Source organism: Dama dama, chromosome X (genome assembly GCF_033118175.1).
Source record: "Dama dama isolate Ldn47 chromosome X, ASM3311817v1, whole genome shotgun sequence".
NCBI classification, from domain to species: Eukaryota; Metazoa; Chordata; class Mammalia; order Artiodactyla; family Cervidae; genus Dama; species Dama dama.
This window is the reverse complement of record NC_083714.1, coordinates 113,772,920-113,789,060: the sequence shown is the minus strand read 5'-3', so window position 1 is coordinate 113,789,060 and position 16,141 is coordinate 113,772,920. Positions and strand designations below refer to the sequence as shown.

At 49.2% G+C, this 16,141-nt stretch overlaps 1 long non-coding RNA gene across 1 annotated transcript in view; it reads right to left on the bottom strand.

Annotated features, from left to right (window-relative positions):
* LOC133052142 (uncharacterized) overlaps window positions 1–14,622 on the bottom strand; it is a 38,991-nt gene extending 24,369 nt beyond the window's left edge. The window contains exons 1-2 of the long non-coding RNA XR_009691997.1: window positions 14,558–14,622; window positions 6,753–6,801 (exon numbers count right to left, since the gene is read on the bottom strand). This is a non-coding gene — a long non-coding RNA (uncharacterized LOC133052142). The remainder of the gene's footprint in view (window positions 1–6,752; window positions 6,802–14,557) is intronic.
* Between the last annotated feature and the right edge of the window lie 1,519 nt (window positions 14,623–16,141).

Genomic DNA, 16,141 nt, shown 5'->3' with positions numbered 1-16,141 from the left:
CTGCCAGGCGGCAAGAGCTAGAGGAAGCTGGGTGAACCCTCTGGCCAGAATGCAGGGGAGATGACATCTGAAGACAGCTGCCTGACTTCCCCTGCATCTTTCCCTGAAGCTGATAGCCTGGCAGCCTCTCCTCTGCTCAGAAGGAGCCCACCCACCTCTGTTCTAATGGCCCGGCTGGCCTGGCAATTCTGCGGCTCTGCAGCTGCCAACATCTGTAAGTCTTCCCTCTACGTTGCCTCTGTGCTTTAAATGTAAGTGTATTTATGACTGATTCCCCAGCCTTTACCCACCCCCCCCCCCATTCTCCAGACTTTTGAGGAAAGGAAGGAAGGAAAAAAGGGAGGGAGGGAGCGAGGGAGGGAGGGAGGGAGGTTGGATCTGTACTGCAGGGCTGAAAGAGCCCTCCATCCCCCGACCCCATCTCATCATTTCTTCTCATTGTTTCCTCTAGCTCCCCTTTAAGGGCACCATGCAGGGACCCCTAAGCCACCAGGCTGCCATCTGCCCTATTGGCGCACAAGCCCAGCAGAGCTGCACTGCAGCCAGCATAGACCATCTGGCAGAACTCCAAGACTTCCGGGTTAGGACCCCAGCTTGCAACACGTTACTAAGCAATCCTTCATCAGGAGTTCATTCAGCAAACTCTCAATCAATATTGACCCCACAGCCGTGGCCCAGGCCCTGTGCTAGGTGCCCCCAGCAAGTTACATGGGGTCCCTGCTTTCTTCTGGGGGAGACAAACAAATGAGCAAGGGGCAGATGGTAGTAAGTCCTATGCTAAAAGCCCAAACCAGGTGCTGCAGGGGAGCCACTGGGAGCTCCTTTAGCTGGGTGGGCAGGTTAAGGCCGCCCTCCCTGTAAGCTGAGGTCTGAAAGACACAAAGAAGCCAGGCATGAAGAGCATATGTAAATTTGTTAATCTTCTTTAGAAAAGAAGATAAAGACATGCAGTGATTGGGTGGAAGAGCATTCCAGGAAGAGGGAACAGCTAATACGAAGGCCCTGAGGTAAAAACAAGCTTGATATGTTCTAGGAAGAACAGGAAGCCTAGTGTGACTGCAATTCTCAGAAAGGTGATAGGGAGATGACAGCACAGGCCTCAACAAGGGCCGAGACCTTGGGCTGGGCACACCAAGGTAAGGAGTTTGGATTTCAACTGAGGTTAGAGGAAAAGTGAAAGTGAAAGTCACTCAGTCTTGTCCGACTCTTGGCGACCCCACGGACTATACAGTCCATGGAATTCTCCAGGCCAGAATACTGAAGTGGGTAGCCTTTCCCTTCTCCAGGGGATCTTCCCAACCCAGGGATGGAACCCAGGTCTCCCGCATTGCAGGCGAATTCTTTATGAACTGAGCGATCAGGGAAGCCCCAGGTTAGAGGACGGAGGTGAACTAATCAGATTTCTAGTTCTTAAAAAGTTGCACTGCCCACAAGATACATATAAATTATAAAGGGAAAACTAGTAACAAAGTGGAGAAACCCAGCAGACAGTATCTTAACTAAATGATCAAAGTGAACATCGCCAGTCAGGGATCAAATGGACATCATGTGAAGGACACATATCACCTCAGTGGGGGTTCCTGCCAAACGCGAAGAACCTGAATCTACTCAGGAAATATCAGAACCAAACTAAGGGACCGTCTATAAAGTCACCAGCCTGTGCTCTTCAGAAGTGTTCATTTCTCAAAAGACAAAGACAGGCTAAGGGACCACATCAAATTAAAGGAGATTAAAGAGATGTGACAACTGAATACAATGCACGATTCTAGATTGGCTCTTGGGCAAGAAAAAAATTTTTCTCTCTTTTGTTATAAAGAACAGGAGTGGGACAACTAATGAGATCTGAATAAGATCTGTCAATCAAGAAACAGTATTATATCAGTGTTCATCTCCTAATTTTGATAAACGATACTATGGTTATTTTAAGAGAATGTCCTTGTTCTGTTTTTACTTTTTTTAGGGAATACACCCCGAAATTTGCAGGGGCAAAGGAGCTTCATGTCTGTAAATTAATCTTAAAAGTTTCAGGGGGAAAAAAAGTGTGTCTGTGTGTATGTGTGTGTTACGTGTGTGGAGAGAGAGAGAGAGTGACAGCTCAAAAACTGGTAAAATGCTAATATTCAGGGGATCTAGGCGAAGAGGATGCAGGAAATTTTGGCACCATTTTTGCAGCTTTCCACAACTGAAACTATTTCAAAATCAAGTTTGTAAAATAAAAGTTTTAAAGTTCACTCTGGCGCCTATGTAGACAATAAACATTGGGGGCAGGAGCAGCAGGAGGAGACAAGGACCACGGTTTTCAGACCAGATTCAGAAATCAGGACCTCAGGAAAAGCCACCGGTCCCCCAGGGGTCAGCTAACAAGGGGCCCAGCCAGTGCCTGCCAAACAGTTACTGCAATTTTCCTTCACCACCAACACTGAAAGGCAATCAAAGTGGAAGCCCATGGAGGTCAGAGCAATGCAGCCAGTACTTGGCTCTGGGAGGCCCATCTGGGGAAGGAGAGACTGGCTGCAACCACTACTGCCTCATTGCCTGCAACCCTGAGCATCCCACACTGCCTGTCACCCCCTTGGCCAGTCTTAGCCCCTTGGGAAATAAGGCTCTCTGGGTGCCAGTCGGCCTTGGTCAAGATCCTTTTGACCCAAGACAGGGCAGGTTCCGGAAGAATGAAGGATCAGGCCTTGGGGTGGACGGTGTGCCTGAGCCCTGAACTCTCAGGATGCTGGGTGGTCTGCTGACTCCGGACAAATGTGCCGGAGCCTGCCACCCTCCTTTATCAGACGCAGAAACAAACAGCGCTGTCAGGAAGGACGAGGGAGGCTCACACATCCCACATTTGCTGGGCCTCCTTCCCCGGTTTAGCAGTTCACAATTTGACACCCACAACGCTCTTTGCTGGATTCAAGGCATTCCCAGCCCACAGGAAACGAAGGCCTAAGTGTACACGTGGTGAGAGGTCGTCATCGGCAGGTCCCTGGGAGAGCCCGTGCCTTTATTCTTGCTCAGTCTTTCATGGACACGGCCCAGGCAGGCTGACTCAGATGTTCCAGAATTGGGAGCAGCATCATGGGGCTGGGTGGTGATGTTGGCCTGCATGTCCCGCCTGGTCCCTGGCACCCGACCAGCTGGGAGGCTGGAGGTTTGCAGGCTCACAAAAAGAAAGCAATTGTCCCTCTGCCAGACAACGCATCGGGTTGGGCTGGGAGAGGGAGGGCACCGCTGGTTGCCGGGACGTTCCCGCCCAAGGCAGTATCACCAGTCGGCTCTCACTCAGAAGGGGAGGTCGGCGAACATGTGTGCTTCTTCGGGACAGGTGGCGGCAGCAACATCTTGGGAGGACTGAGCTGCCGGTCTTTTTGCAGGTGAGGAAACTGGGGCAACGGGAGACGGAATGACTTGGCCTGTGCCTGCTCAATCGCTTCAGTCGTATCTGACTGTCTGTGACCCTGTGGACTGTAGCTCGCCAGCCTCCTCTGTCCATGGGATTCTCCAGGCAAGAATACTGGAGTGGGTTGCCATGCCCTCCTCCAGGGGATCTTCCCCATGCAGGGATCAAACCCGCATCTCTTACATCTTCTGCCTTGACAGGAGGGCTCTTTACCACTAGCTCCACCTGGGAAGCCTCTGAAGCCCCCATTAATACCTGTCTCCCCCCACCACCCCTGCTTCCCTATGGTATGTCTTAGAGATATAGAGCTGCCACGACCCTCCCCCTCCCAGTTAGCCTGCCCCTCAACCTGCAACGCTCACAAGCTTTGTCCAGGCAGGGGCAAGTTATGATGGCTTTCTGATTTCCAGAATCTCTCCCTTTGACTTAAAATGGCATGGCAATGAAGCAGGGTTTCTCAAACTATCTACAAACGTAGGACCGTCTGGTTTGGGTTTGTTTCCTTGTTAATTAATTTCAATCCGTCACGGATGGATACTTTTGGAAAGTACAATAAAAATGATTTGCTAGAAAAAATGAAATGAAAAGGAACTACAAGCTATAAAATACAAGCCCCAGCTTTTATCATTCGATTTAGCAGACATAAACATACTCCATCAAGCTGCTATCAAAGTTTCTAAACACTCACCCCAAGTTTCTGTACTTAGCCTACAGTGGACGGGCGCCAGTTTGTGAATGGACACTGGCCCAAAACTTTGAGGGTCGGAGGCGAAAAGTCAAGGTCAAAGCATGTGGGTTCTCCTGCCATCTCCAACATTAACTGTCTGTGTGGCTTCCCCTTTGGAGCCACCACCTTCACTTACACATAGCAGACCCACAAATCAACTCACACTACAGTCAGATGAGTAAAGAAAGATGCCAGTTTTTTTAAATTGGCCCATAGCTTCTCCCTTCCTTCTCAACATCACTGGACAGGATGGGGTGATGAAATTTCAGTTGGATCCAGGAGACAGAGTGCAGTGTGACTGTGTAACTGGTCCTTTCAGGCAGATGCCTGGGCTCTTTCAGCTTTGTACTCTTCACCTCTCACACAAATGCCCTGGGGAGATTGTTAAAAGGCAGATGTTGAATGAGAGGATCTGGGCTGAGACCCGAGAGTAGGCAGTCCTATCAATCTCCCAGATGATGTTGAGGTTGCTGGTCCTGAGATGGCACTTCAAATAGCTTATGAAGGGGGAAGGAATCAGGGGCTTATGCAGAGGGAGGAATCAGGTCCTAGGACATGCCCTCCCACGTCCCCCAGCCCCCTTCCCGGAAGCTTCCAGATCTCTGCAATGGAGTGGCTGTTCTTGGCTGCTCCCAAAATGATGATTGCTCAGGTGTGGAGGGCCCTGCCTCCCTGACTGAAGTCTGGGCCTGGAGAACCCCAGGTCCAACTCTCTGGGCAAAGTCACAGCCCCAGCACTCCAGCCATCTCTACCTCCCCTCGGCACTCATTGGTACCATGGAGAAGGCTCCATGATGTCCCCCATCTGGACCCTGGCCTAGGCCCACTAGCCCTCAACACAACTACCTTCCACTGAAAGAACCAGCGGGCACCACTGCCAGCCCCTGGGAACCAAGGGCACCTTAGCTCCCCACACGTGCCACTCTCTGAGTTTTCTTTAACATGGAGTCCACCAGGCGATGGGCTTCCCAGGTAGCGCTGGTGGTAAAGAACCCATTTGCCAAGGCAGGAGACATAAAAGATGCAGGTTCAATCCCTTCCCTGATTAGAAATTGTTCAAATCCACCCTTTGGAACTCAGGGAAGGTCATGGAGGCTGGAGTCTGTTCCCTACAAACAAAAAATGGGGGACATGGAAATGCTTGTGTGTCCAGGAGCCCCACAGGATCCTGGTCAGTTTCAGAAGGGGTGGGGTTGATCCCAGGCCCAGCCTTGTGGCCCCACTCTTTCTCAGCAGGACCCGAGGAAGAAATATGGCTTGCTCTCCCATCCCATCTTCTCATTTCTGAGGCCTTGAGGGTGATGAGCGTTGGCTTCTCCGAGAAACAGCCTGAGATGGAGTTTAGCTGCAGTTGGTTTACTAAGGAGGGCCCTGGTGATCCACACGTGAGGAAGGGAGAGGAAGGAAGCAGGAGCGGGAGAGGACGGAAGGAGGAGCTAAGCTGAGATCTGGACCAACAGCACTTCAGCCAAGCTCATAGGGAGCTGTGGGGCTCAATGGCCCATTAGAGTGGTCCCCAGGTGATACCCTGCAGCCATCAGTCAGGGGGGGTGCACTGCCCCCAGAGGGTGCCACCTTGGCACAGCTGCTCTCAGTAGCTGAGGCAGACCCTGTCTAGAAGGGGTTGGGAGCCCTCAGGAAGGGTAGGGTGGGCCTGTCCCTTTGCTGCCTGGGAGTCAGCTAGCCCAGCTCTCTGGGTTTTCTTCCTGTCTGAGGGCTGAGGGGGTCAGGGGGTGCAGGTGTCAGAGCGCCCCCTTCAGGGATGATGATGATGAAGTCCAGGTGGCGCTAGTGGTAAAGAACCTGCCTGCCAATGCAGGAGACCTAAGAGATGGGAGTTCGATCCCAGGGTGGGGAAGATCTCCTGGAGGGATAAATGGCAACCCACTCCAGTATTCTTGATTAGAGAATTCCAGATAGGTCAGGGGCAGTCTGGTTGTTAAAGACTGAATTGTGCCTCCTGCCCCCCCCCACAAAAATACACTGGTGTCCTGCCCCCTCAGGACTTCAGAATGTGAGTAAATTTGAGATAAGGCCTCTACTGAGGTGACTCAGGTAAAATGAGGTCACAAGGGTGGGCCCCAATCCAATCTGACTGGAGTTCTTATTGACACAGACCCACACGTGAAGACACAGGGAGGAGGTGGCCGTCTCCAAGCCACGGAGAGAGGCCTCAGAAGAACTCAGCCCTGCTGGTACTTTGATCTTGGACTTCCAGACTCCAGAACTGGAAGGCAGTACATTTCTGTGGTTGAAGCCACCCAGTCTGTGGTTCTTGTTATGGCAGCCTGAACAGACTAATAACCCTGGTCGATTAAATGTATAGACAATTCCAAACCTAAGCCCTAGAAGGCTTCGTTCCATATGCGGAGGCCCAGGCGCTGCTGAGAGGCTCCTGGCCGAGCATCTGTAGCTGCTGAGCGTGGGCTCCAGGCCAGGCCAGCCTCCCGCTTACCCCACAGCCAGGCTCTGGGAAGGCTGCACAGGAAGGGAAGGTGCGCACTGATAGCAAGGCCAAGAGCTGTTGGCTGGGACCCTGATGGTGTGGCTGGCGACTCCAAACCAAGAATGGGAGAAGAGAGAATGTTCTGAGTGGCTCTGGGCCACTGCCACCGTCTGCATCTGTCTCCTTACCTCTGCAGAAAGGTTTCTCATTTCCAACATGCATATGGCTCGTCACCTGCTGTGGAAGAAAATTAGAGATATAACATGCTGTCCTCCCAGCCCACAGACTCAGGGAGCATCTACGTGACCTGCTTCACCCACTCAAGGCACCCCAGGGTGTCTCAGGACAGAGGTCCAGGACTACTCCCAATGACCCAAGAGCTGACTCTACTTAGGAAAGGCCCTTCTCTAAATATTTTCTCTCTGGGTTTGGCTGGAGACAGTCATGGCCAGTCAGGGGGCTTGGAGAGCAGACCAGGCCTGCCAAGAGCCTCCTGATGACTGTGAAGAAAACCCAGAGAGCCGGCTGGCTGACTCCCAGGCAGCAAAGGGACAGACCCACCCTATCCTTCCTGGGTTCAAGCCAAGGCACCCACTGAGGCTGGGGAGTTCTGGACCTAGGCAGACCCCAGAAAACAGTTCGCAGCCCTCCAATCAGCTGCCATGTGTTTATTTTCACAGCTGCTCCTCTAGCTCGGCTGTTCCAGTGAGCAAAGGAATCTGTTTGTCTGCAAAAAAGAATGTGGCAGAGAGGCGGGAGGCGCCCGGGGCAGCCCAGGCAGCCTCGGCAGCTACAGAGCTGGTCCAAATCAGCCAGACACTCAGGAGAGTCACCCAAAGGCCTAGAGGCCAAGGTCACAGACTCAGAGACATCCTCTGCCCTGCCCAGGCAGCCCTGCTCTTCCCGGGGCCTGGGCTTTGCCTGCTGTCCTTAGGGCAGGTGCCAGGCTGGCGGCCTAAGTGCACGGAACACGGACCCACCCTCCTGAGGTATTTCATTTGCTTCTTTCTCCTTTACAGACAAGCCCCCACCCGCCCCCCACGCACCTTCCCCCTCCCCCACCACACACACACCCTCTGAAAAGGAGGTTAGTCAGCTGTGTAGACGAGGAACAAGCACATAGGACAGAAAGTGAACACGCTTACAGCCAAGCCTGCCCTGGGCCTAGAGATAAAGAAAGAGGGAGGGTGAGAGGCATCCTGGCTCCAAGGCCAGCTTAACCCAGCCCAGTCAAGTGAGACCATCTGCCACACTGGAAGTCCAGCTATAGCTTCCAGACCTGTCAGCCTTGTTCTGGAACATTCTGGGCAGCCCAGGAGGAGTCCAAGCAAGGCTAGCCCAAAGTCATTGTTGTTTGGGTGGTTTTGCCATGGGGACACCTGGGGCCCCAAAAGAGGGGCTTTATCCCTCCAGATACTCTTAATACCTGCTCTCACTCATACCCCTTACCAACCCCCTGGGCTGACCAAGAAAGTTTCTTGGGGGCTGGGTGAGGGGTGGAAAGGAGACATAGCTGTTGTGGTCTGGTTTATACTGAACCCCTCAGAAGTACAGGAGTAGAATTAGTCATAGTTTATCTTCCTTCTAGGTCTCTTCCTTGGTCAGATGAATAATCCAGACGTAATTGAGCTCATCCCCTGGGTTGGCCTCCTCACCCCTGAGGAGCTCTAAGAGATCGAGGGACTTACCCAAGGACATAGAGCAAGAGTGACCAAGGGAACAAGTCTTAGGCTGGGTTCTTCCAGACCCGAGAAAAGGATTTGGCACCAAGTGACTGATTTGGGAGTAGGGGAGTGGCGCAGAGAAGGGAAGTAGGTGGTAAGGGAAGTATTGTCAAGCCAGTCTCTGGAGTGAGACACGGGAGGGTCAACCCAATAGATTTCTCTGAGAGACCCTGGATAAGACATCTCAGCATCACCCATTCACTTGGGGAATGGGAAAGCTGGAGTCTTCATCTTCTGGTTCCCATTCATCAGTGCCTGGGAGATGCTCCCAGAGGCATTGCCACAAAAGCCTCAGGTGGGGGTCTTACGTCCTTCGAGAATGTTCTAGACTGATGAATACCAAGGGAATTTGGGCCAGGCACCGGGGCCATCTGTTGCAGAAGTTGACTACAATTCTTTGTGAGTCCACGGTCCTACTAGGTTCCCTACACTGGCTGTCCATCCTGGCACCTAAGATTAGACTCTTCAGTGCCCTTCAGCTGGTCTGTGAGGAAGTCAAACAGCTGGGAGTGGGGATGGGGGGAATGGGGGGAGGTGGGGGTAGAAACGGCCACCCCACATGCACACACATGAATCAGTGTGTACCACTAGAATGGGGTTTGGGCTTCTGTGCCAACTTCAGAATGGAGGCACCCCTGAAAATCCCTGATGCTGCACACTCTAAGTAGGTGGGGACCCTCTCAGAAAGGTCCCACACCTTGGGAGCAGATGCCCAAAGTGGATCCAATTCCCAAATTTACCACCCTGTGACCTTGCACCTGGGACAGGTTGCCGGATGCCTCGCTGCTCGTAAAATGAGGTTATGAAAACCTGCCTCAATCCCCAATGGCTTGGTCTAAGAGTTAGAAGTAACAAAGTAGTCTCCCTACCACAGTACCTGGTCCACAAAAGGGGTAGTGGATCATATTTTGTCTTACTGAGTTAAAATTCACATACTATAAAAATTCACCATTGTGGGACTTGCCTGGCCGTTCAGTGGTTAAGAATCCACCTTCCAACACAGGGGATTTGGGTTCAATCCCTGGCTGGGGAACTAAGATCCCACCAGCCTCATGGCCAAAAAACTAAAACAGAAAACAGAAACAATACTGTAATGAATTCAATAAAGACTTTAAAAATGGTCTACATCAAAAAAAAAAAATTCACCACTTTAAAGAATGCGATTCGGTGACTTTAAGAATATTTCCAAGGGTGTGTGACCATCACCACTATTTAATTCTAGAATATGTTATCACCCCAAAAGAAATTCTGTAGCCATTCAGCAGTCCCTCCTCATTCTCCCCACCCCCACCCCTGGCAACCACTAATCTACTTTCTATCTCTGTAGATGTGCCTATTATAGACATTTCATATAATGAAATCATACACTCTGTGCCTTTTTGTGTCTGGCTTCTTTCACTTAGCACAATGTCCCGAAAGTTCATCCATGTGGTAGCATGTGTCAGACCTTCATTCCTTTTTATGGTGGAAAGCTATTTCCCTATGTGGAAAGACCACATATTGTTTATCCATTCATCAGTTGATGGGCATTTGGATTGTTTCCACTTTGGGGCTATTATGAATAGTGTTGCTATGAACATTCATGTACACTTTTTTTGTGTGAACATACATTTTGAACTCCCTTGGGTGTGTATCTAAGAATGAAATTGCTAGTCATAGGGTAACCCTGTGCTTAACTTTTTAAGGAACTGACAAACTCTTTTCTACGGTGGCTATACCTTTTACATTCCCAGAAGCAATGTAAGAGGGTTCCAATTTCTCCACATCCTTGCCAACACTTGTTATTTTCCATTAAAAAAAAAATTATAGCCACTCTGTGGATATGAAGTGATGTTTCCTCATGGTTTTGATTTGCATTTCTCTAATGATTAATGATGTTGAGTGTCTTTCATGTGCTCATTGACCCATATATTTTTTTAAGATGTCAAGCATTCCCAGTAATAATTGCCTTGGAATTAAACCAATACCTAAGAGTGGGCTGAGGCCACTGGACTGTGGACTTTCTGAAGCCCTGAATCTCCATCCCTTGGTCAGACATCACAGTCACTGGATGACTTCCAGGGCCTAGAATGTGGGCCAACATGGTGTCTAGGAGCAGTGACTTCCATTGGCAGCCCACAGACAGAAGAGGAGGGGCATATACCAGCTAATTTATCTACTTTTTTCCTTATTTTGAATAAATTCTCAGGATTCAGATCACCTGGACAACGAGGATAAAAGTTCTTGTTGCTGCCCCCTTTTAAGCCACTACAAGCTACATATGTATGCAGGTTTATCCTTCTGACCTCTCAAGTATTGGTTATCATTATGGTATTTTAAATATTTCTGGTAATGGCGTATAAAATTGCTTTATATTTTTATCTTAGATTAATATAATATAGACATAAGAATTACATATTATCTTTTCCTTTTTTAAGTTATATGTGTATTTTGCTCATTTTTTAATATTTTCTCATCGAATTGGATGAGCTCTTTCCTAAAATAACTGTATCAACTATATTTGTTGTCTTCAGTCTACTTTCTCTTCATAAGCTGGTTGGAATGTGGTTTGAGTTTTTTGTCTTTCTGTTAAGCATCTTTGATTATCTGTGCAGTTAACTTTTACTTTCTATTTTCTGACTCCTTCCATCACAGCCAAACTTAAAAAGTCCTTCCCCGGCAGAACATGGTTTCAAGATGAGATTCTTCAGAGGAAAATGTTCTAGCACCTAAGAAATTGCAAAATCCCTCTGACAGCTTAGATAACATTGGTTTCTTCCCATCCCCAAGGTCCTTCCAGGGAGGGGGGAATTGTTTAGCTTCACAGTTAAGAGCTTGAGCTCTGAAGCCAGACTGCTCTGGGTTTGAATCCCAGCTCTGTCAAGGGGGCCAGTTACTTACTTCTTCCTGCTTCAACTTCCTCATCTATAAAATGGGAATACTAATTGGTACCCCCTTCATAGGGTTGTTGAGAAAACTAAATGGTACCCTAAGTAGATCTGAAAGTGAAAGTGTTAGTCATGCAGTCATGTCCCACTCTTTGCAACCACATATACTGTAGCCCACCAGGCTCCTCTGTCCATGGGATTCTCCAGACAAGAATACTGAGGTAGGTTGCTATTTCCTCCTCCAGGGCATCATCCTGAAGTATATCTAAGCTTATCTAAGTAAAGTTTTGGATGTCCAGAGCCTCAGATCACCGTGGCAAGTAAAGTAGAAGAATAAGATGGGTGCTCCTTTTGGTCTTGCCCAAAGAGAAAGCCACCAACAGGTCCCAGCCTGGTTCAGCAAGGAGCCAGGGAAAACAACCCTCTGGGCTCATGGGGCTTCTCTGCCAGCTTTTCTTTCTCCTGCCTTCTGTTTGGTTTGATCTGAGGTTGACAGACCACCTGGCCCACTAAACTGAGGCTGTAAGCTCATCCCATCTGCCAGCTTACCTGCCCTGAGCCTGTCATTTGGCTGTGTTTTTACACCCTGAGGAGGTGGCTGGGGATGTAAACAGCCCAGCTTGTTTGGTCACTTGGTCTCCATTGCCAAAGCTGCTGCACTGTCATCTCCTTCCCCACAAGGCAGTTCAGACCCGGGAATTTTAATTGACCTGAATTAGAAACTCTGTGAACCAGAGTCACTGGAGGAAGATCTGAGGGGGATTCAAATGTCTATGACTTTTAGGTGGGGAAAGTCAAGTCCCCAGACAGACAGTCAGTGGAGAGTGGTGACACGGCCTCAGCCAGGCAAACCCTGGGGCTGAGCCTCCAAGTATCCCAGCTGTGGAAAATAATGATCTCCATGTTCCTCCAGCCGGAGTGGAGCTCAAGTTCCTCAGCTTAAAATGAACTTTCCCCTAACTCTCCCCACCACCCCTCAAAATCCTGCAACAAAGTGCCTAACAAAAATAATAGCTGGCCTTGCAAATGGTTCTTACATCACTGTTTGAGTCATTCCTCTCCCGAGGCAAGGGAGGTGAATGTTGTTGCTCCCATTTTACAAAGGAATCAACTGAGGCCCCAAAAGGTGAACATATAGGTCTGGGTGTGGCAGCATTGAGTCTCAATCCAAGGGTTCTCCATCTTTAGTGCATCAGAACTTCCTAGAGGGCCTCAGGAGCTGGCCCCACACACACAGTTACTGATGTACTGCGTCCATCCTGGGGCTGAGAAATTGGAATCCTCTTACAAAGAATTAGCTTTGTTTCTTTCTTTCTTTTTTCTCCTCTCCTCATCTCTATCCAAGTATAATTAACAAATAAAAAAGTGTACATATTTCAGGGGTCACACTTGATTTTTTTTTCTTTTTTGGAACAGAAAAAGGTTTATCAAAGGGCCATGCAAGGAGAATGGGTGGCTCTTATCCCCCAAAACCCTAAACTCCCTGAACGACTTTAGCAAAGCATTTTCTTTTCTTTTTACTTTTTTAACTTTTTATTTTACATTGGAGCATAGTTGATGAACAATGTTGTGATAGTTTCAGGCGTACAGCAAAGTGATTCAATTATACATATGCATCTTTTTCAAATTCTTTTCCTGTTTTAGGTTGTTACCTAATATTGACTGGAATTCCCTGTGCTATACAGTAGATCTTCGTTGGTTATCCATTTTAAATATGGCAGTGTGTACATGTCCATCTCAAAGCCCTTAATTATCCCCTCCCCCTACTCTTCCCCCCTGGTAACCATAAGTTCATTCTCTAAGTCTGTGAGTCTGTTTCTGTTTTGTAAATAAGTTCATTTATATCAATTTTTAGATTGCACATATGTTATCATTTGATATTTGGCTTTCTCTGTCTGGCTTACTTCACTCAGGATGATAATCTCTAGGTCCATCCACATTGCTACAAATGGCATTATTAAATGTATTGTGTGTTGTGTGTGCAGTCGCTCAGTCATGTCTAAGTCTTTGGGACCCCATGAACTGTAGCCCGCCAGGCTCCTCTGTCCATGGGATTCTCCAGGCAAGAGTACTGGAGTGGGTTGCCATTTCCTTCTCCAGGGGATCTTCCTGACCCAGGGATCGAACCTGTGGCTCCTGCAGCTCCTGCATTGCAGGCAGATTCTTTATGGCTCAGCCACCAGGGAAGCCCTATTAAACGTATACATTGTGAAATAATCGCCACAATCATCCAAGGGAAATGAAATCAGGATCCCAAAGAGAGTTCACTTTACTAACAAGTTTCCAGATCATGCTGAGGGTCCATACTTGGAGAACTTAGAACTTTTGCCATGACATTATACCTGCCCATTTTGGCTAATAAAGAAATGCTTCCAGCAGCTGGGGATGGACAGATTTGGGTGTTTTTAAAAAAAAAAAAAAAAAAAAAACCTGTTAATGGCATCATATCTAAAACATAAGGCAGGAGCTTCAGCCTCCAGCTGCAGGGTATTTCACACATGAAGGGAAGGAGCTTAGATGAGACAGGGGTGTCCCGGGTCTGGGGCTTGAGCACAGGGGGTTAATTCTGGGTTCCTTCTGCCTAGTCCAAGTGACTGGGAATGAGGAAGGTGGAATGATTGCTTATGTACAGAAGCAGCAAGGTCTTGGCTGTGTAAAACCCAATCATTACTTCCAGGTAGTAATGCATTTCAGGCAAAGTCTTCTGTTTATGCTCAGCAATGCACGCATCTCAGAGCGGTGGCCAGAGAAATGGCGAGTCGTCGGATATTGAGCGAGTGATAATGGAATCCAGGAGGTGGAAATTACAAGTCGAAAAGTAAAATCGATGCCCTGACTGTGAAATGACTGAATGCCTGGTGAGGAACTGTGTAGAGCTGCCCCCACCCCCACCTCACTCCGCACCAATCTTTAAGATGCTCACGGGTTCAGAAGTTCCTTGAGGGCAGGGACCATATTTTAATCACGGGTAATCATATCATGTCAGGGCAGAAACGGGCCTTAGAGAGCTTCCAGCCCTGGAATGGCAAATCGGTTTCATTTTGATGCCAGCTCCGATCGTTTAGCAATGGCTGCCTGAAGCGCTGGGCCGAGAAGCAGGCTGCCCATCTCTGGGCTCTGTGGGGAGCCAAGCCAGGATCAATTAGCGACGCTTACCACGGGGGCAGGGTGGGGGGGATAGGGCCTGGGAGGGAGCACTTTGTACCGATTAGCCAACCCCGATCAAGTCCTACTTGTCCTGCTGACAGAGGAGAAAAGAACTGCTCCACAGTCCTTGTGTCCCCAGCCGACTCCTGTCCCTAGCAGCCATTCCCTACCAGCCAAAGGGGTTCTGTGCATGACATTCAAGGATCTGTGAACTCGGATGGGGGGAAAAGAAATTACATCTTCAGTTGTACTAACCTTTAACTGAAATCGAGTACTTCCTTCCATCATGAACACAGGCAACAAACCGTAGAAGCATCAGCAGTCCCTGTGACTGTCACTAGCAGAAACCACAACTATCTTTACAGCACATCAGAACTGTCGCAGACTATCTCTAAAGATCGCTTACCCTCCTCACTAGGGTGAAATGAGAGTAGTTATTAGATCGGCCCCTAAATCTTGTTGTTGAATGCATTGAGAAAGAAGCACATCTATGACTCCCTCACAGAGTTGTTTTTTAAATATTTGGAGAACTGCATTTCAATAGAATTGGTTTCCTCGGTAATGCTACATTATGCATTTAAAGACATGGTTCTGAAAAGGAGCTCACCGGCTCCAAAGGGGTGCATGGTCCACGATAGGTTAAAAAAAAAAAAAAACCCTGCCAAGTTCTGCTGCTGGCAAGTCCCATGTGCCAGGGCCCCTCCCGGCCTCAGCTTCAGTCACAGGAGCGGATGTGGGCAACGCGGGCTGTCTTTGGTACCCTGTATGCTTTGCTGTGACTTGGCGGCAACTGGCAGCTGAGATAGTGCAAATTGGCCACTCTCCACTCTGGGGAGACAGCTGACCTCGGGGGCTCCCTGGGCTCAGATGCCCAGACGGTGACAGCTCTGGCCCTGTGCCAGGCCTCCCCGGTTTGGCCTTCCACAGCGATGGCCAGTCTGGGTCACAGACACGGCAGCCCGATGTTTGGCTCCAGCCTTCTTTCTCCTATAGCAACCCTGCCCTTCTGTCACGCTGTCCCCCAGGAGCCTGAAAGGCAGGCTTCATGGATATCTTGCTGCTGCGTCTGGTTGCCGGCTTCTCAGCCTCAGGGTGGGGGGGAGAAAGACAGCCTGGAGATTTCAATCTCTGGCGCACAGTCCTCGGGCTCACCTTGCTGTTTGCGTTTCATTTTCAAAATGCATCTATCCTCCTTCCTTTGGGCATGCAGATGCTGAAGTCTCAGTTATCTGTCCTGGAAGACACCTCCAAAAATTGCCTGTTCCAAGCACATCCCATCCCTCCCCCACCCCCACCCTTCACTATACAAACCAGGACACAGGCTGGGAGGGGCAGTGTGACCCACTCCTTGTGACACAGACCTGGAACCACCCAGCCGGTCCTTTCCCCAACATGGCACAGCCTCATAAATAATGTAAGATTTTGGCGTCGTAACCATCTGTCTCAGGTCAGGGGAACAAATTGCAAATTCATCCCTATTCAAAATCGCCATTTGATAGAGTGGGGGCGGGAAGCAGGGCTACTGCCGCTCCAGGGGACTCTGTTCCCAGTGGATTCGCTGTAACTGGCATGACTGAAGGTTCTATGCTGAATTCTTATTTGTTTTTATTCTGAAAGACCCCCTGATGAGTTCTAGCAGGGTAGGGTAAATGGCAGATCCCGCCTATTTTTCCCTCAGCATCACAGACAATGCTTTCAGGATGCTTCCAGTGGAGAGCTGCTCCTTTGCCCAAGAAATCTTCCCCCACTGCCTTTCAGGTCAACAGCCACGTCTGAGCTACAAGGTCCTTCAGTTAGTGGAGACAAGCAAGGAGCTATAACAAACACCCCCCAAATCTC